The sequence below is a fragment of the Hyla sarda genome, chromosome 4 (genome assembly GCF_029499605.1).
Source record: "Hyla sarda isolate aHylSar1 chromosome 4, aHylSar1.hap1, whole genome shotgun sequence".
In the NCBI taxonomy this organism is placed as follows: Eukaryota; Metazoa; Chordata; class Amphibia; order Anura; family Hylidae; genus Hyla; species Hyla sarda.
In genome coordinates, this window is record NC_079192.1 from 266673126 (window position 1) to 266689705 (window position 16580).

The following is a 16580-nucleotide window of genomic DNA, read 5'->3' on the forward strand; positions in this document are numbered from 1 at the left end:
TTAGCATTAAAAGAAAAATATAAAGATAAATAAAATTGGTGTCACTTTCGATAATCCGGCAACTAATAGTCCAGAAATGTATTAAAGTCCCGTAAATGATATGGGATCCTGATATATTAAGAGAGATGGGTAGTTTATAGTTACCAGCCTTGTATAAGTCCCACTGTATCGTCACCTGAGGATAAATAGTGAGGTCCGCAAGTCTTGGGTGGTATAAGACGCTGGCATGCGTCACTGCGGCGGTCTGCCTGCCACCGACCAGTTTATGTGGAAGCCGCTCCCGGGATCTCTCGCTGTAGTTGGAATCTAGCTGTGAGCAAGTGCAGACCTCGTAATATCCTGATGGCGTGTGACGTCTCAGGCGCTTGGCATTGCTGCCTGGATGTTGGACTTAGATGATACTTCTGGTTTAACCTGAAGTCAATACTTCAAAATAGGTAGGTAGTAGATATCGGTGATGTAGTTGTACACCTAGACGCGATTCAGGGCTCTTATAAGTAGAACGCGGCCCTTTCCTCAGTAGGCATGTGTCATACATGCCTACTGAGGAAAGGGCTGTGTTCTACTTATAAGAGCCCTGAAATGCATCTAGGTGTACGACTACATTACTGATATCTATACCCACCTATAGCTTCGGCCTATCGCCGGCCTTCCCAGAAACGACAGGCGTATGCAGATAATGACTGAAGGTTCACACTGGAGTTAAACTTGAACTGAAGTAAACTTTACTCTTGAACTTGCGGTACATTCAGAATACAGTAACAGTCTCTGTAATACACTTGTATAGACTTCAATGACTGACAGTTGCTGTGGACCTTTCGTCTTTTGCAGGTTAATAGAATCAAGGTAATTTGTGCGTGGATCCGTCCGGATTTAGGGGTAGATTAGGTCCGGTAGTCCCGCAGAGTGTTTGGGGATTGATACACTCTATAACTATAATTGTTCAGCCGTTGCTGCAAGGCTCAGGCCTAACTCACTGCGATTACTGCTGTACAGGTCTTCTCTCATCAAGAGCACAGGAGCAAGAGTCTCTTATATGGACAGGGGCGGAGCCTAATTTGATAGGTCCAAGGTCAGCTGTCACTCACCGTCACACAGGCTTCTGGGTGATCATCTGACTTCCTTTACACATAATAATACCAAAACGAGGCTAGAAATACCAAAGTGAGGCCTGGAACGCATCCAGAGTGAGGCTTGGAACGCATCACATGACCCGAAGGCCCTGCGACGCCATAGAAACAAGTAATTAACCATTTATTTACATATATTATGCTATTTACATTAAACTATGCATAAATTGCTAATTATATACTAGAATAGAGGCGACTAGGAGTAGACTAGATTAATAGGAATCCCTACGTCCTTGGGACTCGGGCTATGGGGACCCATAAACAAACAAGTACCGTATAGAATGCGGTACTGGGACACCACCCCATCAGGATATTACGAGGTCTGCACTTGTTCACCACTAGATTCCAACTACAGCTAGAGATCCCGGGAGCGGCTTCCACATAAACTGGTCTGTGGCAGTCAGACCGCCGCGGTGACGCATGCCAGGGTCTTATACTACCCGAGACTTACGGACCTCACTATTTATCCTCAGGTGACGATACAGTGGGACTTATAGCAGGCTGGTAAGTATAACCTTCCCATCTCTCTTAATATATCAGGATCCCATATCATTTACGGGACTTTAATACATTTCTGGACTATTAGTTGTCGGATTATCGAAAGTGACACCATTTTATTTATTTTTATGCTAATGCTAAATATCGGTGTTTGCTCTTATTGTATTTGTATGTTCAAGCACGTATATCTCTTTTCCTCGGCACAAGGGCCCTGTGCCATGTGGTCAAGTTGCAACAATTGATATTTTATACATTTTAATAAAATTGTATCCTTTAACCCCTTAAGGACCCGGGCTTTTTCCGTTTTTAAATTTTTAATTTTTTCACATTAACTTTAAAAAATCATAACTCTTAAAAATTTTCACCTAAAATTCTATATGATGGCTTATTTTTTGCGTCACTAATTCTACTTTGTAATGACATTAGTCATTTTACCCAAAAATCTATGGCGAAACGGGAAAAAAAATCAATGTGTGACAAAATTGACGAAAAAACACTATTTTGTAAGTTTTGGGGGCTTCCGTTTTTACGCAGTACATTTTTCGGCAAAAATGATACCTTATCTTTATTCTGTAGGTCCATACGGTTAAAATGATACCCTACTTGTATAGGTTTGATTTTGTATCACTTCAGAAAAAAATCCTGAATACATGCAGGAAAATTTATACGTTTAAAATGGTCATATTTTGACCCCTATAACTTTTTTATTTTTCTGTGTTCAGGGCGTTATGAGGGCTCATTTTTTGCAACGTCATCTGAAGTTTTTAGCAGTACCATTTTTGTTCTGATCAGACTTTTTGATCACTTTTTATTCACTTTTTTGTGGTATAAAAAGTGATCAAAAGTGCGCTATTTTGGACTTTGGAATTTTTTCCCGCTTACGCCATTGAACGAGTGGTTTAAAAAGTGGTATATTTTTATAATTCGGACATTTTCGCACGCGGCAATACCACATATGTTTATTTTTATCATTATTTACATAATGTTTTTTTATTCTTGGAAATGCCGGGTGATTCAAACTTTTATTAGGGGAAGGGATAATTGAAAGGGTTAATGATTTTTTTTACACTTTTTTTATGCCATATTATAGCTCCTATAGGGGGCTATAACATTGCATTAACTGATCTTTTACACTGATTGATCCATTTCCATAGGAATGGATCAATCAGTGTTTTCAGCGATTGAATGCTCAAGCCTGCATCTCAGGCTTGAAGCATTCATTCGGCGATCGGACAGCACAGGAGAAGGTAAGAAGACCTCCTCCTGTGGTACAGCTGTTCGGGATGCCGCGATTATACCGCGGCGATCCCGAACAGCTCCCGGAGCTAACCGGCAACTTTCACTTTCGTTTTTAGCCGCGCGGCTCAGCTTTGAGCGCGCGACTAAAGGGTTAATAGCGTGCGGCACAGCGATCAGTGCCGCGCGCTATTAGAGGTCCCAGCTTCACTATGACGCCGGGCCCGCCGCGATATGATGCGGGGTCACCGTGTGACCCCGCGTTATATCGCAGGACCGGGACCCAGGACGTACCTATACATCCTGGGTCCTTAAGAGGTTAATTGAAGCACGATCCAGCTATTTACTATTATTATTTTTTTCATCTATGTATCAGGTAACTGATACTAGTCTTGAGGGGGTTGGTTACTGTTTGAAAATATTATTTACAAATCTGTTCAACTTTCTGCCACCAGCTAATTAGAATTTTTTTTTCCACCGGAGTACCCCTTTAAATTCAACTCCAAGCACTTGTTTACCCTGAAGATGTTGGCAGAATGCTTTTCATCCTAACCATAGAACTTTTATTATTTTTGCTAGCATTCAGCCAGTAGGTTTTGGTGAAAGTTCATCAGGAATGAGAAAAGAGGATAGCTTTAAAGGGGTACTCCAGTGGAAAACATTTATTTATTTATTTTTCAAATTAACTGGTGCCAGAAAGTTAAACAGATTTGTAAATGGTTTCTATTAAGAAATCTTAATCCTTCCATTACTTATCAGCTGCTGTATGCTCTACAGGAAGTTGATTTGTTCTTTTTTGTCTGACCACAATGCTCTCTGCTGATACCTTGGCCTGTGTCAGGAACTGTCCAGCGTAGGATAGGTTTGCTATGAAGATTTGCTCCCACTCTGGACAGTTCCGGACAAGAACAGAGGTGGCAGCAGAGAGCATTGTTGTCAGACAGAAAAGAACTATACAACTTCCTCTGTAGTATACAGCAGCTATTAAGTGCTGGAAGGATTAAGATTTTAAGTAATTTACAAATCTGTTTAACTTTCTGGAGCCAGTTCATATGAAAAAATCTGTTTTCCACCATGTTAAACTCATGTTGAAATGCATATTAACAATTTTAATCTTCGCCATCTATGGCCCTGGTGAATAGCATATCAAACATTGTGATTTTCAGTGTCTTTGCTCTTGTTTAATTGCTTTATTGTTATGCTGCAGTTTGCTTTAGGTTGTGTTCACACTGTGCCTTTTTTCTTTGCATTTTGATGGAACAAATCGCTTTAAAATTGCTCTATATTTTCTAGGATTTTGCCAAAATTAGGGAAAATCACTGGAAAAAGGCATCAAAAATATGGAAAAAAATGCACCATGTAAACACAGCCTTGGTATGCCCACCCACCTTCTAAATATTCTTAAAGGACATTAAAACACTCTGTTTCTGGTAATATCGAAGCAGAGGTAATGAAAGCAGGGATGCTGAGAATGCAGGATTCTGTCTCCATTTGCACGAAGCCAGCGAGTAACATATAAGAAATGGAGGCTAAGAATGGGTCTGCTCCGGAGCCGTCTGTCAGTTTTGCTTTTGAGCACATTCAGTACATCTGTGGGTGTGATGATTGTGGTTGCACAGGCTGCCCCTATCTAAATGCCTACTGTATGTATTTTTTTTAGAAAATAGACCTACAGGAGATGACTTCAGTACAGTTGTTGTTTATCTATGATCACATGGTGGTCATTCAAGCAGTCAATAGGGTACTAGGTAACCTGAAAAACCACAATCTGCAACAAATGATTTCTTCATGGGAATTTTAAAAAAGTCCTTTTTATGCACGTTCAAACTTTGAAAACTTTATTATCTTCATGCCATATTGAAATATGATTTCTTTAACGTAAAGGCCTAAAACCTGGGTTGCATTACTAAGAGTGTATAATGTCAGCATGTCTATTTCTAATTTCATTCAAAGGCGGGGTGTTTTGGAGATCTTGTATGTATCCAAAGCAACAACTACAACACCCTAGCAGATTTGAATAGAGACAGGCATATTTGTATAAGTTAAAGCATCAACATGTTTTGCTTCTTACCTGTAATTTCAGACCATTCATTTTAGAATCATTCAGAAATGATTTTTTTAAACACTTTTATAAATACAGGTTTACATTCTGATGGCAATATATAATTTATTTTGTGATATATATACCTGATATATCCTGGGGATTTAAAAGCCCTCTTTATGCTGGAAGGTATCTGATGTTCAGCACTGTGGAGTATATTTGTACATTTAAGCTCAGCATTTACTATTCAGCACACAATGATACTTGTCTCCTAGGGTACCTACAGTATTTACTTCTTTGATTTATAGTAAAAGGAACAAATGGGGTAAAATAATTAATCCCACAAATCAGTTCAAAGAGGGTTTTACATGAAGCTAGTAATACCCATAAGATCTCTGCAGTAAATGTTAAAGTTTACCATATTGTGTTTTTCATTCTGATAACCTGCTGCTAAATTATTCCATATGGTAAGCCTTTTGTGAGACGATAGAGTCATAGTCATTTAGCTGAAATTATATATGTAGAAATGTTTTTACAATGGGTTTCTTTTTGCCTGTAACTCTGTAAGATCCAGCAATATATTATAGAATACCTATCATTTAATGTAATATGATTTCAGTAAACCGCTAGTATGCCAGAATAATTGAAATAATTCATGCTGCAACTCTGGGGAAAATACACAGAAACGTAAAAACAATAAAAATAAAGAAATAATCTATCTTGACATATTTACCAAATAACCTTGAGTAATAGTACTGCCTTTATCATGTGGTGACTTCGAAAAAAAATGGTAATAATTTCAAAACATAGGGGGAGATTTATCAAAACCTGTCCAGAGGAAAAGCTGCTGAGTTGCCCATGGCAACCAATCTTTCCTTTTTGAAAAGGCCTCTGAAAAATGAAAGAAGTTATTTGATTGGTTGCTATGGGCAACTCAGCAAGTTTTCCTCTGGACAGATTTTCATAAATCTCCCCCTATGTTTTTATTATGCTAAGGCAATAAGCCTCAAAATTGTTTTTTGAACATGGCGTAACCCTTTACCCTTTTTTTTACTCAGAAACTTACTTTGGTACCTGGGCAAAAGGTACATTATCTGTGCTATTTACCAAGTCTCTGTATTTATGACTGTATTGCCTTGTTATTGAATTTCTTTATATGAATGTGTTAATATTCATACATTAAGTGTATGCTCCAGAAAATTCTCTTGGCCATATGCTGAATGAGTCTTTAGAGTCTCTTTAAGCATGATAGATGCCAAAAGTGTCATTCTGGTATAGCTTGAATTTAGCTTATTGTCGTCTGGACAGTGTGTGGAGTAAATGTGTTTGGCGCGCAATTTCTCCCACTTGTTTTAATGATCGGGGGTTCTGAACACTAAGGATCAAACTTTTTACATGTCTCTAGGATATGTTAAAGTTTTTTTTTTTTTTAACCCCTTAACCCCTTAAGGACTCAGCCCATTTTGGCCTTAAGGACTCAGACAATTTAATTTTTACGTTTTCATTTTTTCCTCCTCGCCTTCTAAAAATCATAACTCTTTTATATTTTCATCCACAGACTAGTATGAGGGCTTGTTTTTTGCGCGACCAGTTTTCCTTTGTAATGACATCACTCATTATATCATAAAATGTATGGCGCAACCAAAAAACACTATTTTTGTGGGGAAATTAAAACGAAAAACGCAATTTTGCTAATTTTGGAAGGTTTCGTTTTCACGCCGTACAATTTATGGTAAAAATTACATGTGTTCTTTATTCTGAGGGTCAATACGATTAAAATGATACCCATTATTATATACTTTTATATTATTGTTGCGCTTAAAAAAAATCACAAACTTTTTAACCAAATTAGTAAGTTTATAATCCCTTTATTTTGATGACCTCTAACTTTTTTATTTTTCCGTATAAGCGGCGGTATGGGGGCTCATTTTTTGCGCCATGATCTGTACTTTTTTTTTGATACCACATTTGCATATAAAAAACTTTTAATACATTTTTTATAATTTTTTTTTAATAAAATGTATTAAAAAAGTAGGAATTTTGGACTTTTTTTTTTTACGTTCACGCCGTTCACCGTACGGGATCATTAACATTTTATTTTAATAGTTCGGACATTTACGCACGCGGCAATACCAAATATGTCTATAAAAATGTTTTTTACACTTTTTGGAGGTAAAATAGGAAAAAACGGACGTTTTACTTTTTTATTGGGGGAGGGGATTTTTCACTTTTTTCTTACTTTTACTTTTACATTTTTTACAAATTTTTTTTTACACTTGAATAGTCCCCATAAGGGACTATTCATAGCAATACCATGATTGCTAATACTGATCTGTTCTATGTATAGGACATAGAAAAATGGATTTACCTGTCTCAAGCCATTTTTCTACTATGGGACATACGGAAAAAGAGTTGAGGTTCATCATCGTCGATCATGTCCCTCCACTCAAACGAGGTGGGGACAGACAGGCGATGCTGAAAAAACTTGAACTTAAATGGATCTTCAAATTGGGGTCTCTCAAACCGGCTGGTTTGAATGTAGAATTTAAAACTCCACACAGAGTAGTCAATCAGTAATCCTGTTCCTTTGATATCTGGATTTATAAGTACTTGGTAACTTTACATTATCAGTGCTAGCATAAAAATGTATATTCTATATTCTATCTTTTTAACTTGTCTTCTCTCTTGTTTTTTAGGTGGACTTTGGGATATACTGAACACTCACCTGATGACTATAATAATTGTTATAGTTTTATTAATAAAACATTGTAGATTGACTATTGATGTGAGTTTCTTGAGTCTCTTATGTGGCGATGTAGTGTGGCGTTGTGGTACAGCCTCCAGTCTAATTAAAAATTCTCTTTATTTTTTTAAAAAAAATTTTTAATTTTTTATTTTTTATTTCATTTTGTATCATATAATTTATATTTTTATTATACTTTTCTTTTTTTGTATAAAATACTTTTTGTTATTATTATCACTTTTTTTTAATTTCAAGTTTTTTATTTTATTTTTTTATTATTTTTTTATTTCTTTATTTTGTTCTGTTCATTTTGGTTATTATTTTTGATATTAGACACCAGGTAGGTCCAAATGTCCCTGACTGTGTGATCTTGTGTGTGGTTTATGGACCAAGAGGGTCCTAGGGTGGTCGGCATAACTGGGTGCTGTGACCACACACCTTCATACGAAGTGTGGAGATGTGGGTCGCGTGCACACTGTGCGTTTCTGGCCTCCGAAAGCCGGATGCTGGCGATACACATGAGTGCAGACCTCCTGAGTGTGTATGATACGATGGCTGCAGGGGACTAGGACCTTATACCGCCACCTGGTAGTCGTATTTGATAGAGATTTACTATTTTCTCAGTTTGTTCCTTTTTGAGATATGAGAGGCTGGTTTCCCACACTCAAGATGGCGCAGGTCGTCTCGTGGTGATGTACGCATGCGTTGGATTTCGCGGCGCGTCGCCATGGACACCTGGACGCCATCCGCTGATTGGCCTAGATCTACTTGCCACACGAGACGCTCTTGGAACGAGGCGCGCAGGCGCTGTTGTTACTTCCTGATGCCGAATACTGTAATAGCGTGGATATACTTTGTCATCCGGTGAGTGTGTGTTCCCCCACCTTTTTAACCCTGTATGTCTGATTACACATGTGTGTCACTTCATTCATTAAACACAATTAGTGTTTATCCTAATGTATTTATTGCACTGTATTGTGTATAAGTCTCACTTTTGTATTTTTTTTGGTTTTGTACTTTATTACTTATGTGCATATATTTTTTGGATTGTTTACACTATGCATTTGCACTTTATTTAATGATTGGTTTTGCACATTAATTGGTACCATTTGTAATTGGTGCCTCTATAAAGATATGGTTAGCACTGGTTGTGTGATGCTTGAGAAAGGTCAGGTTGAGCTGACTGAAACGTCGCTGTTGTAATGACACCTTTTATGGAATAAAAACACATATTTTTTCATGAACTTTGGTGCTGTGGACAAGATTTTTCTTCTGTTTGAACGATGATCCCCTAACCAAGGATCCAGGAGCTGCGTGCACCCCCTTACGATTATTATTTTTTCTTCAATTTGGCTGTGCTGTTCTTCTTCTATTACTGGATTGCGGTTTATGAGCGAGCACCCAGCTTCGATCAAGATGGAAACTACGCATGATCCTTCTACTGCCAGTTCTGGTAGGAACAACTCTAATATGAATAATGGTGTCTTTACATATACCGAGACTGATATATCCAGGATTTTAGGAAATGTTTTTGAGGACGCTACTTTTTTACACACTCCTTCGGGCATAGATGTCCAACGTAACTATGAATTTAATACAAAGAAATTACTGGGTTTACAACTTCATCTGACAATGTTGGTTGAATATTTTAAGGCTAAAAGGATACCCAGAGGGTTAAGGACACACCCTACGGATAATGCCTATGTACATGACATGGACTATAGAAATAAATATGAAGCTATTACTAACAAATATGCCCTAGATCTCATTATGTTACAAATTGAATTTCTACAGCAGGATGTTAATAATACTAAAAAAACTGTGTGTGAATTGGAGAATACTTTAAGGAAGATCCTACTTGAAAATGATTTTGACTCCTTTATTGGCAAACAGAAAGATTTTTTGTCTAGACATAGGAGCGAATTGGAGACCAATAAAAAGCGGAAATGGTACAGGGATGTACAGGACTATAACTCGGGAAGAGTATACAATTGGAACACATCCTATATGAATTTTAGACGCAATAAAAAGGGTAAATCCTTTTCAGGTGGAGAACCTACTGAGGATAAGAATCCCGCCAATGGACAATCCGCACCACAGGATGATCACCTTCCAACTTTTTTAGGCCAGGGCCCTACAGGAGATGCCCAAGGAGGGGCGGGAGGAAACACAAACGACGGTATAAGAACCAGGAATCGCAGGGATGTGAAACCCCAACGGGGGAGACAGAGGAAGAATTAAAAACCGTTGTGAACATTTCCTCCAAGGAACTCTCTGCAGACCAACTTAAAGTGTTAAATAAGGGTTTAAATTTTTGTCCTAGTTCACTTACGGACTGGTTCCAACTTGAATTGGACTTTAGTCAATTTTTACGTCGTATTAAATTGAAAGTTTGGTTTGCCACTAAGAATAGGGAGGTTACGAATATTGATCAATCTGTCACTCATTCTAATGCTACTCTTGTTTCCAGTAATACAGGCAGTTTGAAGTTACAACCATTGGGCCTGAGAAATGTAAGTGATTTTAATCCGCCATTTGAGTCACATGCAATTAATACCTTTGAGCAATGTGTTAAACAAGATTTCCTTACTTTGAGGAATAGGAATGCTCGCCTTAAACATCCTAACATTACACGTGGGGAGTTGGATTCTGTACTGGAGCTTGCCCATGACCGCGATCTCATAATTAAACCTGCTGATAAAGGGGGAGCGATCGTGGTGATGGACAAGACCCAATATATTAGGGAGGCTGAGAGACAGTTAAACGATGGATTGGTATATGAGAGACTTACACATGACCCCAAATTTGATATTGAAAGGAAGATACAAATAATCCTGAACAGTGCTGTGGGGGCTGGCATCATTGATGAGGATACTAAGAAATTTCTTACAGTGCTCTTTCCGGTAACACCGTTATTATATCTATTACCTAAGATTCACAAGAGTCTAGTGGATCCCCCGGGGCGGCCTATCGTCTCGGGCACCAATTCTATTACATCACGTATCTCGGTGTTTCTAGATAGAGTACTGCGTCCCTTTGCTGTAAATACAAGATCATACATCAGGGATACTACTGACTTTTTGGATAAAATTAAGGATATTCAGTTGCCAAATGATGTTATCATTGCCTCCTTTGATGTCGTGAGCCTCTACACCTCCATCCAACACGATGGGGGTGTAGAGGCTGTTACTAGTTGTTTGACAAAGGCAGACTTTTCTCCAGATGATACTGAGTTTCTTATCTCCCTATTGCGGTTGGTCTTGGAGAATAACTATTTTTTATTCAATGATGAATTTTTTTTACAGAAAAGAGGAACCGCAATGGGGAGTAACACTGCGCCAACTTACGCTAATATATATATGGCGCATTTTGAGGAGATGTACGTCTATGTGTCGCACCACTTCAGGCATGTCCTGGGGTGGTGGCGATACATAGACGACATCTTCCTCATCTGGAGTGGGGGAGTGTCTGAATTACTCTCGTTTAAAGAATACCTAAATAATGTGACTCCCAGCATCCAATTTACTCTTACACATTATTTTCGGTCTGTCAGCTTCTTAGATGTACTGGTGAATGTTGTAGGCGGTCATTTAACAACGGATTTGTATATTAAGCCCACGGACTGCAATATGTTGTTGAAATTTGAAAGTAGTCACCCAAGGCCTATGGTTAACTCCTTGCCCTTCAGCCAAATGCTGAGGGCAAGGAGGATAACAGATACAGATGAGAAGTTGGAGGCAGCATTAGAAAGGATGGCCAGTAACTTTATCAAAAGGGGCTATCCTAGGAGGTTGGTAGAAAGACACAAAACCTATGTAAAACAGATGGAGAGGATACCAGAAAGGAGGAATAGAGAGGAGACAAGAGTTCCCTTTGTGACAACATATAGTGAGGACTCTACTGCTATAAGTAGAGTTATTAGGAAGCATTGGCCTATACTACAGAGCTGTTTTGATATTCCTGAACTTAATACTTTTCCTCTCATGTCATATAGAAGACAGACTAATCTAAAGGATAAACTGGTGAAGGCGGATATATCACAGAGACAAGTGGGCACTCAGAGGTATTTAACAACTATGAATAAGGGTAGCTTCCCTTGTAGACGCTGTGTTAACTGTAGCTTGATGTGTAAGGGCAATAATTTTGTACATCCCAAAAATGGACATACTTTTCCTATCAGACATTATCTTACATGCGATAGCGCCTATGTGGTTTATGTGCTTTGGTGCCCATGTGGTCTCCTATATGTTGGGGAGACCACATGGGATTTCAAAACGCGCATGAACCAACATAGGTACACTATACGAAAGAAAAAAATGGATTTACCTGTCTCAAGCCATTTTTCTACTATGGGACATACGGAAAAAGAGTTGAGGTTCATCATCGTCGATCATGTCCCTCCACTCAAACGAGGTGGGGACAGACAGGCGATGCTGAAAAAACTTGAACTTAAATGGATCTTCAAATTGGGGTCTCTCAAACCGGCTGGTTTGAATGTAGAATTTAAAACTCCACACAGAGTAGTCAATCAGTAATCCTGTTCCTTTGATATCTGGATTTATAAGTACTTGGTAACTTTACATTATCAGTGCTAGCATAAAAATGTATATTCTATATTCTATCTTTTTAACTTGTCTTCTCTCTTGTTTTTTAGGTGGACTTTGGGATATACTGAACACTCACCTGATGACTATAATAATTGTTATAGTTTTATTAATAAAACATTGTAGATTGACTATTGATGTGAGTTTCTTGAGTCTCTTATGTGGCGATGTAGTGTGGCGTTGTGGTACAGCCTCCAGTCTAATTAAAAATTCTCTTTATTTTTTTAAAAAATTTTTTTTATTTTTTATTTTTAATTTTTTATTTCATTTTGTATCATATAATTTATATTTTTATTATACTTTTCTTTTTTTGTATAAAATACTTTTTGTTATTATTATCACTTTTTTTTAATTTCAAGTTTTTTATTTTATTTTTTTATTATTTTTTTATTTCTTTATTTTGTTCTGTTCATTTTGGTTATTATTTTTGATATTAGACACCAGGTAGGTCCAAATGTCCCTGACTGTGTGATCTTGTGTGTGGTTTATGGACCAAGAGGGTCCTAGGGTGGTCGGCATAACTGGGTGCTGTGACCACACACCTTCATACGAAGTGTGGAGATGTGGGTCGCGTGCACACTGTGCGTTTCTGGCCTCCGAAAGCCGGATGCTGGCGATACACATGAGTGCAGACCTCCTGAGTGTGTATGATACGATGGCTGCAGGGGACTAGGACCTTATACCGCCACCTGGTAGTCGTATTTGATAGAGATTTACTATTTTCTCAGTTTGTTCCTTTTTGAGATATGAGAGGCTGGTTTCCCACACTCAAGATGGCGCAGGTCGTCTCGTGGTGATGTACGCATGCGTTGGATTTCGCGGCGCGTCGCCATGGACACCTGGACGCCATCCGCTGATTGGCCTAGATCTACTTGCCACACGAGACGCTCTTGGAACGAGGCGCGCAGGCGCTGTTGTTACTTCCTGATGCCGAATACTGTAATAGCGTGGATATACTTTGTCATCCGGTGAGTGTGTGTTCCCCCACCTTTTTAACCCTGTATGTCTGATTACACATGTGTGTCACTTCATTCATTAAACACAATTAGTGTTTATCCTAATGTATTTATTGCACTGTATTGTGTATAAGTCTCACTTTTGTATTTTTTTTGGTTTTGTACTTTATTACTTATGTGCATATATTTTTTGGATTGTTTACACTATGCATTTGCACTTTATTTAATGATTGGTTTTGCACATTAATTGGTACCATTTGTAATTGGTGCCTCTATAAAGATATGGTTAGCACTGGTTGTGTGATGCTTGAGAAAGGTCAGGTTGAGCTGACTGAAACGTCGCTGTTGTAATGACACCTTTTATGGAATAAAAACACATATTTTTTCATGAACTTTGGTGCTGTGGACAAGATTTTTCTTCTGTTTGAACGATGATCCCCTAACCAAGGATCCAGGAGCTGCGTGCACCCCCTTACGATTATTATTTTTTCTTCAATTTGGCTGTGCTGTTCTTCTTCTATTACTGGATTGCGGTTTATGAGCGAGCACCCAGCTTCGATCAAGATGGAAACTACGCATGATCCTTCTACTGCCAGTTCTGGTAGGAACAACTCTAATATGAATAATGGTGTCTTTACATATACCGAGACTGATATATCCAGGATTTTAGGAAATGTTTTTGAGGACGCTACTTTTTTACACACTCCTTCGGGCATAGATGTCCAACGTAACTATGAATTTAATACAAAGAAATTACTGGGTTTACAACTTCATCTGACAATGTTGGTTGAATATTTTAAGGCTAAAAGGATACCCAGAGGGTTAAGGACACACCCTACGGATAATGCCTATGTACATGACATGGACTATAGAAATAAATATGAAGCTATTACTAACAAATATGCCCTAGATCTCATTATGTTACAAATTGAATTTCTACAGCAGGATGTTAATAATACTAAAAAAACTGTGTGTGAATTGGAGAATACTTTAAGGAAGATCCTACTTGAAAATGATTTTGACTCCTTTATTGGCAAACAGAAAGATTTTTTGTCTAGACATAGGAGCGAATTGGAGACCAATAAAAAGCGGAAATGGTACAGGGATGTACAGGACTATAACTCGGGAAGAGTATACAATTGGAACACATCCTATATGAATTTTAGACGCAATAAAAAGGGTAAATCCTTTTCAGGTGGAGAACCTACTGAGGATAAGAATCCCGCCAATGGACAATCCGCACCACAGGATGATCACCTTCCAACTTTTTTAGGCCAGGGCCCTACAGGAGATGCCCAAGGAGGGGCGGGAGGAAACACAAACGACGGTATAAGAACCAGGAATCGCAGGGATGTGAAACCCCAACGGGGGAGACAGAGGAAGAATTAAAAACCGTTGTGAACATTTCCTCCAAGGAACTCTCTGCAGACCAACTTAAAGTGTTAAATAAGGGTTTAAATTTTTGTCCTAGTTCACTTACGGACTGGTTCCAACTTGAATTGGACTTTAGTCAATTTTTACGTCGTATTAAATTGAAAGTTTGGTTTGCCACTAAGAATAGGGAGGTTACGAATATTGATCAATCTGTCACTCATTCTAATGCTACTCTTGTTTCCAGTAATACAGGCAGTTTGAAGTTACAACCATTGGGCCTGAGAAATGTAAGTGATTTTAATCCGCCATTTGAGTCACATGCAATTAATACCTTTGAGCAATGTGTTAAACAAGATTTCCTTACTTTGAGGAATAGGAATGCTCGCCTTAAACATCCTAACATTACACGTGGGGAGTTGGATTCTGTACTGGAGCTTGCCCATGACCGCGATCTCATAATTAAACCTGCTGATAAAGGGGGAGCGATCGTGGTGATGGACAAGACCCAATATATTAGGGAGGCTGAGAGACAGTTAAACGATGGATTGGTATATGAGAGACTTACACATGACCCCAAATTTGATATTGAAAGGAAGATACAAATAATCCTGAACAGTGCTGTGGGGGCTGGCATCATTGATGAGGATACTAAGAAATTTCTTACAGTGCTCTTTCCGGTAACACCGTTATTATATCTATTACCTAAGATTCACAAGAGTCTAGTGGATCCCCCGGGGCGGCCTATCGTCTCGGGCACCAATTCTATTACATCACGTATCTCGGTGTTTCTAGATAGAGTACTGCGTCCCTTTGCTGTAAATACAAGATCATACATCAGGGATACTACTGACTTTTTGGATAAAATTAAGGATATTCAGTTGCCAAATGATGTTATCATTGCCTCCTTTGATGTCGTGAGCCTCTACACCTCCATCCAACACGATGGGGGTGTAGAGGCTGTTACTAGTTGTTTGACAAAGGCAGACTTTTCTCCAGATGATACTGAGTTTCTTATCTCCCTATTGCGGTTGGTCTTGGAGAATAACTATTTTTTATTCAATGATGAATTTTTTTTACAGAAAAGAGGAACCGCAATGGGGAGTAACACTGCGCCAACTTACGCTAATATATATATGGCGCATTTTGAGGAGATGTACGTCTATGTGTCGCACCACTTCAGGCATGTCCTGGGGTGGTGGCGATACATAGACGACATCTTCCTCATCTGGAGTGGGGGAGTGTCTGAATTACTCTCGTTTAAAGAATACCTAAATAATGTGACTCCCAGCATCCAATTTACTCTTACACATTCTTTTCGGTCTGTCAGCTTCTTAGATGTACTGGTGAATGTTGTAGGCGGTCATTTAACAACGGATTTGTATATTAAGCCCACGGACTGCAATATGTTGTTGAAATTTGAAAGTAGTCACCCAAGGCCTATGGTTAACTCCTTGCCCTTCAGCCAAATGCTGAGGGCAAGGAGGATAACAGATACAGATGAGAAGTTGGAGGCAGCATTAGAAAGGATGGCCAGTAACTTTATCAAAAGGGGCTATCCTAGGAGGTTGGTAGAAAGACACAAAACCTATGTAAAACAGATGGAGAGGATACCAGAAAGGAGGAATAGAGAGGAGACAAGAGTTCCCTTTGTGACAACATATAGTGAGGACTCTACTGCTATAAGTAGAGTTATTAGGAAGCATTGGCCTATACTACAGAGCTGTTTTGATATTCCTGAACTTAATACTTTTCCTCTCATGTCATATAGAAGACAGACTAATCTAAAAGATAAACTGGTGAAGGCGGATATATCACAGAGACAAGTGAGCACTCAGAAGTATTTAACAACTATGAATAAGGGTAGCTTCCCTTGTAGACGCTGTGTTAACTGTAGCTTGATGTGTAAGGGCAATAATTTTGTACATCCCAAAAATGGACATACTTTTCCTATCAGACATTATCTTACATGCGATAGCGCCTATGTGGTTTATGTGCTTT

At 38.6% G+C, this 16580-nt stretch overlaps 2 long non-coding RNA genes across 4 annotated transcripts in view; one reads left to right on the top strand and one right to left on the bottom strand.

The window, feature by feature from the left end:
- Window positions 1-5763, bottom strand: part of LOC130366992 (uncharacterized) — a 63221-nt gene extending 57458 nt beyond the window's left edge. For 2 of the 3 annotated variants that reach the window (XR_008892034.1, XR_008892032.1), the window contains exon 1: window positions 5639-5763. This is a non-coding gene — a long non-coding RNA (uncharacterized LOC130366992). Of the gene's footprint in view, window positions 1-5051; window positions 5112-5638 lie in introns of all 3 variants that reach the window. The other variant, XR_008892033.1, reaches the window with a different exon arrangement.
- A 2878-nt stretch (window positions 5764-8641) lies between these two features.
- Window positions 8642-12418, top strand: LOC130366993 (uncharacterized). The gene is made up of 4 exons (XR_008892035.1): window positions 8642-9101; window positions 10119-10161; window positions 11643-11711; window positions 12303-12418. It is a non-coding gene; the product is annotated as an uncharacterized LOC130366993 (long non-coding RNA).
- Window positions 12419-16580: the final 4162 nt, after the last annotated feature.